Here is a 13,991-nt window from a genome sequence, read left to right on the forward strand (position 1 = left end):
GCACTACCCGGTCTACGCTAGACTTCTCAAGCGTGTTGGTTAGGATGCATGAGTGACACGTTCTAAAAGTCCAAACTTTAAATCCTAGGCGAACAAGACTAAGGAGTGCACAATTTGCTCCCTGGCATGTTGTACGAGTGACATTTATTTTTTGCTTATGTACACGACAGTTTATCTTAAACCCAAGAAACCACCATGCAAGACACTGGAAATATGGATCAAAAACACAGCTAGAGTAGATCACATCTCTGATGGCGCTTCTTGGGAAAGGGTTTAAATTAGTCCAAACCAGAGTGGCAACGATATTTGAATGTGCTGCTAGTTTTCAGTGAACCCCCACAATAAAAATCCCTCATGTTGTAAGGAGAATGCTAACTGGCTAAAATTTTAGCTCGTGACTCAAGCAGAATTTTAGAATTACTTTAAAAATAATAAAGTAAAAGAGGCTTTAATTTCATGGCTGGGAAAGTGGAGATGGCACTTTTAGATTAACTAGGTAAAGTTTAAAGTGTTATTGAAAAGAGAAGTTTTCCTATAGAAAACAGCATTCTGTATGCATAGATAACAGCTGGCACCATAAGACAAATACAGGACAGAGCAGATTCCCTGGTACTTGTGGGTTTTGTAATGGCTCCAGGAGAGCGTAATGAGACATCACATGGGAAGACATCACATTAGGGCACAGATGAAAATTAATTGGGGAAAAAACCCATTGAGTCAACATCTTGAAGTACTGTATATAGAAATACATCATTGTGTACGTTAGTACCGCATCCTGAGCTTCATGCCTTAGGTATGTGACACGAATAGGAACGGAGAAGGGCTGAATCATGTGCCAAGTTCTATTAGTTGCTGAGAATCACAAGTTCTCCTTAATCCCTTTGAGAGCAAGCAAGCTAATGGGAGCCATTGTGGCATTTGCTCTGTCCTGCTCAGATACTTTGATGACCAAGACACTTCTTCTGCAATCAAGTTTTAGACCTGAAATTATATTTAAAAAAAACCCAGCTAATTTGGGTTTTGTTATATAAACTTTTCAGAGCCTGGGAGTTTTTAATTTTAAACAGAGGGCCACAGGCTCAGCTGGTATAAATGGGTGTAGCGCCACCATTCGAATGGAGACAGCTGGTGAAAACCGAGGATCTGCTCCCTTGTATGGATTTAAACATTCCCCCGCCCAGACATTAAAGCCTTTGGTTAGGGCATGAGAACCAGAAAACTACACTGACTGGTCTATTTTCCTTCTCCAAATGGAGTGAAGCACAATCCAAACAAAATTTCCAGAATAAATAGTGAAAAGGAAGTTAGGTTTTTAGACCTTTCCATTTTAATACTTCAATGTATTCCTAGGAATAGGCAAGGAATTTTGCAAAAAACTGATTTTTAACTTCATTTTATCCTTTTCATGCAAATACAGCACAAAAATGGGAAACAATTCCATTACACACATATCCTTGTTGTTACCTAATAGGGTTGGATTATGTTAACCCAGTGGCAGTGAATAAAGAAAGCTTGCCTTGTTTACTGATTGTCAAGATGGCAAAGGATAGGTCCTATTCAAAGGTCCTTACTCAGAGAGTGGGAGTTTTGCATGAGTAGGGATTATATGGTCAGGGATTATATAAAGAGTAGTTATTTTAACAGAAAGTCCTTTGGAGTCTTGGAAAAACCCTGGTTCTCTGCTTGTCCCAGAGGAGTTTGATCATTTTATAAATGTCACTGCAGTAATAAAAAATGAGACACTTTATAGAGTGGGTTAGTTGTTATTTCAAACGGTTATAAACATGCATAAGTGGCTAAAACCCAAAGAAGAGCACGCCTTGCATTAGAGGATCCTGGTTACCTCGCACCGTTGGAGAAGTTCTATCCCAAGGTTTAAAAATGAGTTTCTATCCCCACAGGATCCTGGTTTAATCTTTTCAACAATGAATCTGCCTGGCTGGCAGTGGTGGCAAGGATTAGGTATTATGAGACATTTATGAATGGGGACGATTAGTCAGACAGCTACCAGAATGACTTTACATAGGATTATTCGGGCAATGTCTAGGAATGGAGGAAATCAGGAAAAGCCAGATACCATACACAGGAACATATTTAACAAAGCAAAACAACCACCAAGCAAATAATGACCACATCATATGCGTGCAGAACAATGAAGAAATAGATAAACACCACTGTCCTGATTATGCTTTAATAGAGTCATTAGAAATAATGGACCTGATTTTTCCTCTCAGTGCCACTGCTTTTACACCAGTATAAGTCCATCGGCTTCAGTGCAGTCCCTCCAGATTTACGCTGGTGTAAGCAAGTGCAGAATCAGGCCCATGAAGCAATAAAGATCAGGGCTGCCCAGAGGATTCAGGGGGCCTGGGGCAAAGCAATTTCGGGGGCCTCTTCCATAAAAAAAAGTTGCAATACTATAGAATACTATATTCTCGTGGGGGCCTCTGTGGGGCCCAGGGCCTGTGGCAAATTGCCCCCACTCCCTCCCTCCCCTCCCCCGGGCAGCCCTGATAAAGATAATTGTTGCTACTATAATCACTTCAAGTTTTCGGTGGTCAGAGGAATTGTACTTGAGCAATAAGCTGTGTAAGAGTCTGGACCATACGGCTGCTTTTCTGCATATGCACATCCTACAAAGATTGCAAATGGAAGGTATAGTGCATCGGGCAACAATCGCTCAAATAAGATGTGGCTTGTACTGGAAAGAGTGTGAGAACCCCTATCTCAAATATTTGAAAATGATGTCCCCCAGATTCGACTGATCTGGACAGGAATTCTTGGGGGTACCTTCATCCCAGATTAGCTCTATGACAGTAACTTGCATTCAAACAGAGAGAACACCCAGGGTTGGTTTTGAGAAGGCAGGACTGAAATGATCACAGATGTTGCAAACAGGATGTTCCCAGTTGCCTTTGTGCTGAGTGTGTGTCACTGCAGCATGAACACACAGGCATGTGAATGGGAATAAAGTGGGTGGACTCCGGCAGCCTCTATCTGTCATCAGCAGAGCAAATGACCCCTACAATTAAGAGCACAGAATCTGTCTAGTTTTGGCATCACTCATTCCTAATGGCTGCTGCCACACTGAGTATATAGATGTAGGTGAAATAAAACCTGCACTCAGCATGATATATCATTTTATCCAAACTGCTGATTTGAGAGGTATGTTGCACAGGAATGTGACAATGGAAGTATCGCCCCTGTAAATCTTCAAAAGCTTTGGCAGTTGGAATGAGACTGCCCCGGATTGCTTTGCTGTTAGGGTTTTTTTTAAGTAATGAAAATAGCTTTAGAGGATGAGCAATAAAGATAGTCACAGCTCAGATGGCTAAGCAGCCAAGCTCTTGGGTCCTTATCTAGACCTCTTCATCCTGCAAAGCTGGGCCGGCAATCCTGCAAGAACTGTTGCGTGTAATATTTTAGCAGATCTGGGCCTGGTCCCAGGAGATCAGAGACGAAAGAAAATGGAGAGTGAAAAAGTAACTGATACGAATAAGTTCAGGTCTAAAAATTTGGCAAAGGTTTTTTTTATACAGAGGAAGAGGAGCTCTTATTTTATCCAGTCTCAGTGGGTCTCTCCACTATGGGTCATGGTAAGAGTTGGCCTCCTCCGGATATATGCAGCCTCATTTGCATAGTACCCGAGCACCTCCCATTACTCACAAATCAGTCTCTTCCCTCCTCGACACCAGCTCCTTCAGACATGGGCCTTGCAAACAACAGGTGGTGGGAGATTTTTCAGTCACACCTCAAAATATAATTATCCCCTCCCCCTGGCCTAGAACATTCATCCTAACAGGGTTTCCAGGAGGCTGAGCACTGGGGGCTTTTTAAAATTTAAATGTGTGTCACAAGGTCCTGCATCCAAGGACAGGATGAAAGTGGGCATCCCGGGAGCACCGTCTACATGTGCAAATACAGGAAAAATATTCCCTAGTCACATGTCCTGTAGCTGTAGGCAGAGTGTCCTGCAAAGAGCCTATTCTTCACTCCCCCTGCAGCTGGTTACTCCTTTGACACAGCATTAGGTTAATCATAGATAGGAAGCAAAGCAACCCCTTTGCTGAAGCCCTGCAAGTGGACGAGATTATTCAGACACCCGGTTTGCATTTACTGTGCTATAATTAGGGCCAAACTCGCCTCTCATTTACTTCCAGGTAGAGTTGCACCAGACCAGTCTAACAGAGAATAACTTGGCCCTCAGCGTACATTACTGGCAGCTGTGTCTCACCCCACTTCCAGACACATGTACTAGGCCAAATTCCCTGGTGAAGGCACCAAGCAGCAGCTCCATTCACTTCAGTGACGTTGAGCCCCTTATACCGGGAGCTATTAAGGAAAGCTGCAGATATCCAAAGTACTTAAATGGCCCCCACTACTGTAATATCTCATAGCCTTTAATGGCTTTAAACACAAGGGAAGTGCTATTAGATCCATTTTAGAGAAGGGGTGTGGAGGTACAGCAAGAACTGAGCTGCCCAAGGCAACACAAGATGTCTGTAGCAAAGAAGAGTATTGAACCTGGGTCTCCCAAGTCACACTTTGGTACCCTAATCAGTGAGCCACCCTTCTTCTGTCATCCTGCTCTGATACACGCCCATGACAGCAGGGGCACGGAGTCCAGCAGATTAAGCACTATACGAGGAGCCTGGAGGCCTTTACTATTTGTTAAGCACTTACAGTGGGCTCAGTCCCAGACACTCCGAACCCAGAAAGCTTCCAGTCCAGAAGAGACAGAACTCAGCAGAGTTCTTGGGCACATCACTGCAGCTCCCTGCACTTCAGTTTTGCCAGCTGATGCTCACTCACCTTTGGGATGTGCTTTGGGATCCACAGATGAAGGGCACTACATACAATTTGATATGATTTTGTTCAGCCATCTTGTTAAATCTCTATTAGACCACCAGCATCAAAACATCACAATGGCTCCTCAGACCCAGGCCAGTTCTTGGCAAGACTTAAAGAAAAGATTTATCATCTTATCGGATTTATCGGAGGAGCAGGTTCTGAACCTCGGCTTCGCTTTACAAATGGCCTCAGGCGACCCAGAATGGGCTGAATCACCAGCATCCCAAAAACCTACAATGAGGATCTATATCAGCACAGGGGCAGAATTCCAAAACACACAACCGCACTCAAAATCAGTTAATATCATGGGAAAATACACCACCGAGCCCTGTGGGAATAGTGAGCTCATGTCCCTAGCAGGAGGCACAAAACAGATTCATCCCACTTAAAAAGTATCTCAAAGGATGCCTTCATTTGTACCGAGGATACTTAATTACTGAGGCTGTGAAATGTTTAAGCCAAATGTCTGACCATAACAATGCAACATTTTACACAGATCCTATTCATCAATAAATATACACTAACAGCTGGCTGTTTAATTAGCCTACAGCACTCCTTGTGCCAAAGCTGATTTTGTATCATCTCGTTCCCTCCTGGTCTATTTAAGCACCTATGGGGCATTCCTGGTCAGGGTGGGGATGGAAGGGAGTGCTCTGCTCTGGAAATCCGAGGTGGGTGCCATGGTCTCTAGGGGAACACTGCAGCTGGCATGTCTGTGAACACAATATTCATATTATCATAGGACCCTTTCAAAAATTACGTCCGAGGTGCAGGACCGCTCTCTCATCCATAGTACTGCCACCCCAAAACGCTAACAAAAATAAAAAAATAAAATCATGACTCGAGCCCCCAAAAGTCATCAGATTGGCTTAAGAATCATGAGATTAAAACCAAAAACTCTGGAGCCTTTTTATTTACCTTTCGGTTTTTGAGCTCTAGGGTGCACTCTGGTCATGTTTTCAAGCTTTTCTCCACAGTCCTGAGGACATGAAACTTACTTTTTAAAAATGGAAGCTGAGAGGCTCATATAATCACAGGGCTCCAGGAGCTGGGGCTTAAAAAAAAAAGACAAATCCCAAATATCACAAGATATGTGATAAAATCAGGAGCATTGGCACCACTGGCAGGCTGCCCCTCTTCCTTTGCTCATCAGTTAAGCCTAAGCCTCCTTGTGAATTAGCTTTTGTTCACTACGGATTCACTCTAGTGGTTTCTCACACCAAAAATTAAACCCAATTTGCCCGTAGGGCCTTTGGCGCCTGGCCAGGACATACACAGTGTTTCTCCTTCATTCACTCTTCCTTTCTCTGTTTCCCTCCCCTCAGGGAGAGCCAGCTGTTTCTTTTTTCTTTTAATCCTAGATTTTACTGATTACAATCATCTTCTTTCAAGTTGCTACATTGTGGCCTTAGGGATCAGAGAAAAGTACAAATTATTTTAGATTTAAGAGAGCAGGGATGGCTGGGGTGGGGAGGGACATTTTAAGGTGCTTTTGTTCTGTTGAGACATGAGAAGCAAGATTAGCCTGGCAAGGACTTGGAGGGTGGGGAAGGAGGGGGAATTGATATTTGGATACAATGGGGAGGGCCCTACCAAATTCATGGTCCATTTTGGTCAATTTCACAGTCAGAGGATTAAAAAAATCATCAATTACATTATTTCAGCTATTTAAACCTGAAATGTCATGGTGGTGTAATTTATGGGGTCTTGACCCAAAAAGAAATTCTGGGCAGGTCACAAGGTTATTGTAGCGGGGGTTGTGGTATTGCTACCCTTACTTCCAGGGGTGGCTCTAGAAATTACGCCGCCCCAAGCAGGGCAGCGCGCTCGCCGCCCTTCCCTGGTCCCGCAGCCGGGGCAGAAGTGTCTGCGGCGGGTGCGCTGTTTCCGCGGCTCCGGTGGCGGGTGCGCTGGTTCCGCAGCTCCGGTGGAGCATGCCTGCGGGAGCTCCGTCCGAGCCACGGGACCAGCGCACCCGCCGCAGTCATGCCTGCGGGAGCTCAAGCGGAGCCGCGGGAAGAGAGGACCCTCCGCAGTCATGCCTGCGGCAGGTCCGCTTGTCCCGGGGCTCCGGTGGACCTCCCGCAGGCATGACTGCGGAAGGTCCGCCGGAGCCAAATGCCGCCCTGCTGGGACAATGCCGCCCCAGGCACGTGCTTGCTGCGCTGGTGCCTGGAGCCGCCCCTGCATGGTATGGTATTGCCACACTTAATTCTGCACTGCTGCTGGCGGAGCGCTGCCCTCAGCGCTGGGTGCCTGGCTAATAGCCACTGCTCTCTGGCCGCCCAGCTCTGAAGGCAGCAATGCAGAAGTAAGGATGGCAATACTTTCCCCCCCTAAAATAACCTTGTGACCCCCCCAACTCCCTTTTGGGTCAGGACCCCCGATTTGAGAAACACTGGTCTCCCCCGTGAAATCTGTTGCTTTTACCCTATACTATACAGATTTCACGGGGGAGACCAGATTTCACGGTCCACGGTGTGTTGTTCATGGCTGTGAATCTGGTAGGGCCCTAACAATAGGAAAGCCCATGATTTTGGGGTCTAGGCTGAGTCCCGGGCAGGTGCCATAGTGCTATCTGAGGGGTCGATAGTGTAAGTGACCCCATGGCAGGAACAGGCTGTGAGGGCAATGGGACACCAGAACCTGACCCTACCCACTTCCAGGGTCTCAGAGCCCTGGCTCCAGCCTGAGCTCAACCGTCCACACTGCAATTTTCAAGCCCCACGGCCTGAGCCAGCTAACTCGTGTTTTACTGCAGCGTAGACACGCCCTTTATGTCCCCCAGCACTGAACGCTCATGAAAGCGATTCAGCTCTTCTGCCCTGGCCTGACTCGTATGCAGCTTTTGGTTGCTATTTGCGCTTGACCCTGTTACGCAGGGTTTACACGAGGGGAAGGGAATCCGCGCTGCCATGCGGGCAGCTGGCAATGGGGGAATGTCAGAATGTTTGGTACCGCTTGGAAGACCACGCAAAGGTTTACGTGAAAGGTTTAAAGTCTCCCTTCCCATCTTCCTCCCATCCTTTCACCTCCGTTTCTATTTGCTCAGTCACCAAAAGCCACTCGCCGCACCTTCAAATTCTCTCTTGATCTCTAAGAGACCCCAGTGCCCCTTGCTCCCCATCTGCCAGCTCGGGACAGCTAGGGATGGGGTCAGCACAGCTGAATAGCCAATTGGCAAGAGATCGGGGGTCAGAGAAAAACCCATTCCCAAGGATGTGTATTTATAGTATTCGTGTTCTCTAGTGATTCACATCCAGAAGAGTCTCATAGATCCAAGACACAGGCCATAGTCCCACTCTCCAAACAAATGAAAATACACATCGTAGCCAGAACGGTCCCCATAAATCACCGCCCTTCCTCCTCAAGCTCCTAGGAGCCTCTCAGGCGAGGCCCTGCATTCTGCTTGTTACCAAGTCCAGTCACGCCTCCTTTACATTGTACCTACACTGATGTCTACTAAGGCCACCTGCCCAGCATAAATGAGTCGCCCAAAAACCCCAGCCGTTTTCCTTGAAAAGCTGGCAAGGGAGGAACTGCTTCCTACCTACCCACCCACCCACTCTTCAGGAGTTCTGTTCCCAGGGACCCAACAGATCCACTGCCCCAGGATGCCTCATGGGCCCTGTTTGTTTCTGGGAACTGGCCAGTAACCTGTGAACATCCTAATATATTTTACAGGAGATCTGACCCCCTATCAAAAACCTCCTTCTCAGTCTCACCTCCAGCAAGCAGCGGGAATCTCATGGCTGGTGCTATCTCCAATGGACTCTGATTTGTCATTTTCAAATCGCACGACTTCAGGTCCCTGGCTGGGCGGCAGGCCCCAGAACACATTGCTCTCCCCTAACCTAGCGAAAGGCCTGGAACTTGTGGGATTTGGTCACAACCCAGTATATATAACCACGCCTGTGAAGACTCCAAGATAAATCTCAGCAGAGGAGAGAAGATAGATTTGCAGGGCTGGATGGGAGGCAGACAGAGGAACAGAGTTACTTTTGCAAACCTAAAGGGCTTGGGTTCAGTGTTATTTGGGCTGAAGTATGTCCCATTTCTCCCCCGATTGACTCCATGGACTGTGAAATCTGGTCTCCCCTGTGAAATCTGGTCTTTTGTCTGCTATTCCTAATCACAGGGAACACTTCCTGACCCCTGGAACATTTCCTGGTCCCATGGAGGCTGTGAAATGGTCTTCTCTCCACCACTGCTGCTGTGGCACATGTACTGGGTGATTTATCACAGCAGAATATGCCTGGGGAAGGGTCCCCCGTCACTAGGGTTTATTAGGGCCAATTAAACAAAACCAACTTTTCCAACAAAGGAGAGGAGATTAAAAAGTGCTGTGATGACTCCGAACGACTCCTTTTCCTTCCTGTCTGTGCCTGCCCGTCCCTCAGGAGCTCTCTGCATTATTAACAGAGACGCCCAATTAGAGCCGCTTGCAAAAACCAAACCAAAACAATAATCATTTTACAAAAGTTGTCTCCGTTTTGCAGTGACATTTTACTGCACTGGACATTTTCTGACTAGCTCAGCTGTTAAGCCTTAAAACTAACCTCCACAGGAAGTTGTCCTGAATGGGAGTTCTTACCCAAGGAATTCTAACACTCCGTTCAGAGCAGCTGATTTGGCTGGTTTAGTTCATGCATTAAGTCTGAGATTTGTTCTTTGAAATTTACCGCTGCTGGAGAGCTCAGATTAACAAAAACGATGGCCCCGATGTTCAGAATTTCACATGCATTCACTCTGATTGTGTGCACATTTACAACTTACAGGTGGAAGTGCACGTCTATTGGTGCTTGCATAATTGCTTGCGCACTGTTCTGAAAGTCTGGGCCACAGAGTATAAATATTCTACCGGCGTAGGGAACATCTGAAGCTTTCATAGAACAGGTTTCAGAGGATGCCGCTACAGAGATGAGTTAGCCAGTCTGTAAAGCTGGCTAGCATCCTTCTCCCTCTGTACTCCATGGCTGGGCAACCCAGCGTGCATCCTCCCCATCAATGGCAGCCAGCCTTGGGCAAGACAGCTGGCGTTTTCACTGCACTCAGGACCAGGAGATAATTGGAAGAAATGGGAGGGAGGACAGAACAGTCCCTACAAGCCACCAAATCTATCATCACTGGTTCTCAGGGGGGATGGACTGTGATGAGACAGTCAAACCATGTTCTAAATTGTCTTCTTGACAGGGTTCTAAAAGTCTCCATGAACTCATTCCTTCTGTCCTTATATTCCCCTACAGCCCAGTCTGCTCTCCCAACTACCTTCCTCTCCCTCCCCTCCCAGGGACTCCCCACAATAGGCAGGCTGTCTTTCAGCAGGAGACAATTCCTCTCTCCGATCCCAGCGTACCCTTCCTTGGAAATGTAGCCTACAGCTGTTCCCAACACCACTGATCAACACCCCTTCATTACTGCCATCCTCCACTCCACTCCAGAAACCAGTCTGCAAGAATGTTTCCATCTTTGCTGCTTTTCTACTTCTACAAAGGTGGAGCATCATCCCTCAGGTCACAGACTGAGAAACTGAGGCACGGGTTGGTTAATTGACTTGCCCAAGGACATGCAGCAAGTCAGCAGCACAAGTGGGACTACCCATCTACTGGACCACATCTCTTCAGATCTCACCTCTCTTGTGTACTACTATTGTCCTGCCCCTTTCTGGCTGCTAAAAGGGCTATATCCAGCCATAGAGCGTCCCCTCTTCTTCTCTTCCCACAGTGTGTTTTGATACCGTGTAGGAAGCTCAGCATATCCCAGCGCACTTTGGATTACACGGCTCCAGGACCACTTGAAAGGAAGATCGCAGGCTCAGTGTTTACGTAAGCAGCTCAGTCCAGGCTGGTGAGGAGGGCTGCTATCTGACCCACCACTCACCCTGATCTCAGCACTGAGAGCATTTCTCTCTGCTGCCTCCTTTCAAAGAGCCAGGACGTTTTACAACATTAAACACACACACCCCTCCAGGGCAATAATTCTTTCTCCTTCATCACAGTTCCCATCAACCCCTCCCTACCCTGAAACCTGGGACCCTTCCTCTCTTCAATAGTACAGTTGGCTGGTGCTGCAGCATTCCTGTTAGCATGGAGCTGTGCTGTGCTGTATAATCGGGTCGCTGTTTACAGCCCTTCTCCAAATCAGTCTTAAAAAGTGCAAGCTACCTGCCTGTGCAAAGCAGCCACAGCTATTGCAAAGTGGTTCCCCCAGCGAGGAAGCCAGGGACACAGTCTGATACGCTTCTGAAAGTTGGGAATGGGTGTCACTTATGGTTGTCATGGCTGTCACGGGGCTAATGCCCCCTGGTAGCCTGGTGCCAAAGGACCAGTCTGCCTTGACATCACATTGGAGGATTAGATATGAGCCTCTCTGTGGGGTGAGGCCAGGGTCTCGTTTTATGGGCTTCTCCAGAATGTCATGTCCTACAGAGTTAATCCCAGCATCCTGTTCTGTGCAATTATCCCAGCAGCCTGTGACATGGTGTTTTCCCAATGCCGTATTTTATGGGGTCATTCCATCAACTGGCCCTTGTTCTATGGGGTCATCTGAAAGTCAGGATTTAGAAGGTCTCATCCTGCTCCAGTTGTTGGGCTGGGAACAGCAGTATCTCTAGTGGAAAAGAGAGGAGACAAAACTCAGCTTCAGTAAATACAAAGCAGGTTCAACGGCACATGTTGTGATTCTCCCTGCCTCTCTAGGTTGCAACCTGACACACTATCTGTTGCTTAGTGTCCCCACACAGGCATTCCTGTGTCCTGGCATAGACACCATGCTGCTGGAACAGACGGCTGACCACAACACAAGAACCACGAAGATTCATTTCCCTTTCACCTGGCTGAGAGAAGCCGGCTACTGTTTGCCCTCTTTCCAAACAGTGGAAACACCATGGAGGGAGAGGAATTGTTTAAGGGGTTAACACAAGGGTAACAGAGTCATGGGATGAAAACTTTAAGCAGAAGATTTTGCTTGAATATCAGGGAAAGCTTCATAACAAGGTGATCTCTGTGTGCAGAATTAGCCTCCCAAAGGAAATGATGGAAGCAACTTTGCTTTGGCCATGTAAATGTATACTGGACAATGCACAAGAAGAGAGATGGTGGGGTGTGGGGAGCAGAACAATTCTGCAGTGGCCAAGGGAAGAGGGTGGGGGAAGATGGACTAGATCTTTTAATTCGCCTTTCCCATCCCTCACCATTTTTTGGACAGAAAATAGGGTTCTTGATTAACATTTGTTCATGAAATGTAAGATTTTAGCCTAAACCAGAAATATTTCCTTTTGTATATGCCCTTGTGATGCCTCATGGGAGTTGTAGTTCAGTTACCTCAAATCTCCATTCTCTTCTATGGGCTGGGCTCCGCAGCTGAACTTCATCTCCCATGGTGCACATAGGATGTGGGACTGAGATGATGCACTGCTTCCCCTCAGAGAGGGAGACCATGATGCATCATGGGAGATGCAGTCTGACCCATAAGCCCACCCTATAGAGAATGGGAGCATAAGGCACCTGCTCTATAGCTCCCACCAGGTACCACAGCAGTGGTTTCCAGCTGATGTATTATGATCTTTGATTTTTCAGTAAAAAAAAAAAATCAAAACTTTTCTTCAGGGAACAACCACCATTTTTCTGGCCAGCTCACTTATCTGATTCATTTTGTTTTATTCATTAAACCAATCATTTCCTCCTCCAAGTGTTGCCAAGCAGTAGCTAGGGAGTCTGTTTGTCAGTACAACATGTCCCACAACTGTTTACAAAGGCAGCAGCAAAGCGTGGAGTCAGCACCCGGCCAAACGGTGCAGGAAATGCTGTCTTTTGCAAACCTGAGTTGTTGGGAATGGAATGGAATGGAAGCCGTTGATCCAAACAAGCAGCTGTGGTTCCCTGAAGGACTCCGAAGCTACATCTGATGCAGAAATGGATGCTGCGTGACACTGTTTAAATCCGGTGGGATTTATGAGGGTCTCTGATAAAGATTTTATCTCCAGTTAGAATCAGTTACCACCCCCTTTGCTGGAATTTCACTTGGGTTGGTCTGGCTGTTCCCAGCTTTGTTTGCTTCTGGATAGTGTATGGGGTGATTTTGGTACAGTGTTTTGTAAACATGTGGAGATGCGAATCTTTGGGGTCTAATGTTATCTTGTTAATTTATGTTTAAAACTCCACTGAATTGAGAGGGGCTGGTAACTCCCTAGCAGGGGCTACTGCTAGGAAGGAACAAGCAAAAAAATACGACATTAGCCTTCTCCCCCACTGCCATCACTAGCAAGGATGCCACTCTGGCAGTGGTAGCAATGGTGGTAGCACCAGTGTAGGCAATCACTCCAGGTACCCACCTGTGTGTGCTCTAGATACTTAAGGTTACATCATATCAAGTCCTTTCCTTTGGGCTTGGTTAGCTGACAGTCACAGATTTCCAACATGGGTTCCAGCTATTTTAATATCAACTAAGGGTATGTCTATGCTACCCGCCGGATCGGCGGGCAGCGATCGATCCAGCGGGGGTCAATTTATTGCATCTAGTCTAGACGCGATAAATCGACCCCCGAGTACTCTCCCATCGACTCCTGTACTCCAGCGCCACGAGAGGCGCAGGCAGAGTGGACACGGGAGCGGCAGCAGTCGACACACCACAGTGAAGACACCACGGTAAGTCGATCTAAGTACGTCGACTTCAGCTACGTTATTCACATAGCTGAAGTTGTGTAACATAGATCGATCTCCCTCCACTCCCACCCCCGAAGTGTAGAGCAGGCCAAAGAAATAAAGGCATTGAAAACAGAGCAAGCGCATAGTCCCCATTAGTACAATTCATTCCACATAGGATTTTCAAAATATCAGAGGCACTTCCTCCAGCTGTGTGAATTGTTTATTGACCATAGAAACACAGGCCCTGTCAATTTCAGTGGGTTGCTCCTTCCAGCACAATTAATTCCGATATGACCATAAACACACCATTTGTTTCTCTTTCATTGCCTATCCCGTCTCAGCAAGCAAAAACATCTGTGCAAGAAGGGAAAAAGCCACCCAGATTATTTTACGCATGTGTCCGGCAGTTCAAAAATAGTGTAATCACCAGTAACATCCTGATGGGCATATAATGAATTTACGGTTCAGTCAATACAAAGGTGCAGAATACAAATG

This window comes from Mauremys reevesii, linkage group 13 (assembly GCF_016161935.1).
Source record: "Mauremys reevesii isolate NIE-2019 linkage group 13, ASM1616193v1, whole genome shotgun sequence".
NCBI classification, from domain to species: domain Eukaryota; kingdom Metazoa; phylum Chordata; order Testudines; family Geoemydidae; genus Mauremys; species Mauremys reevesii.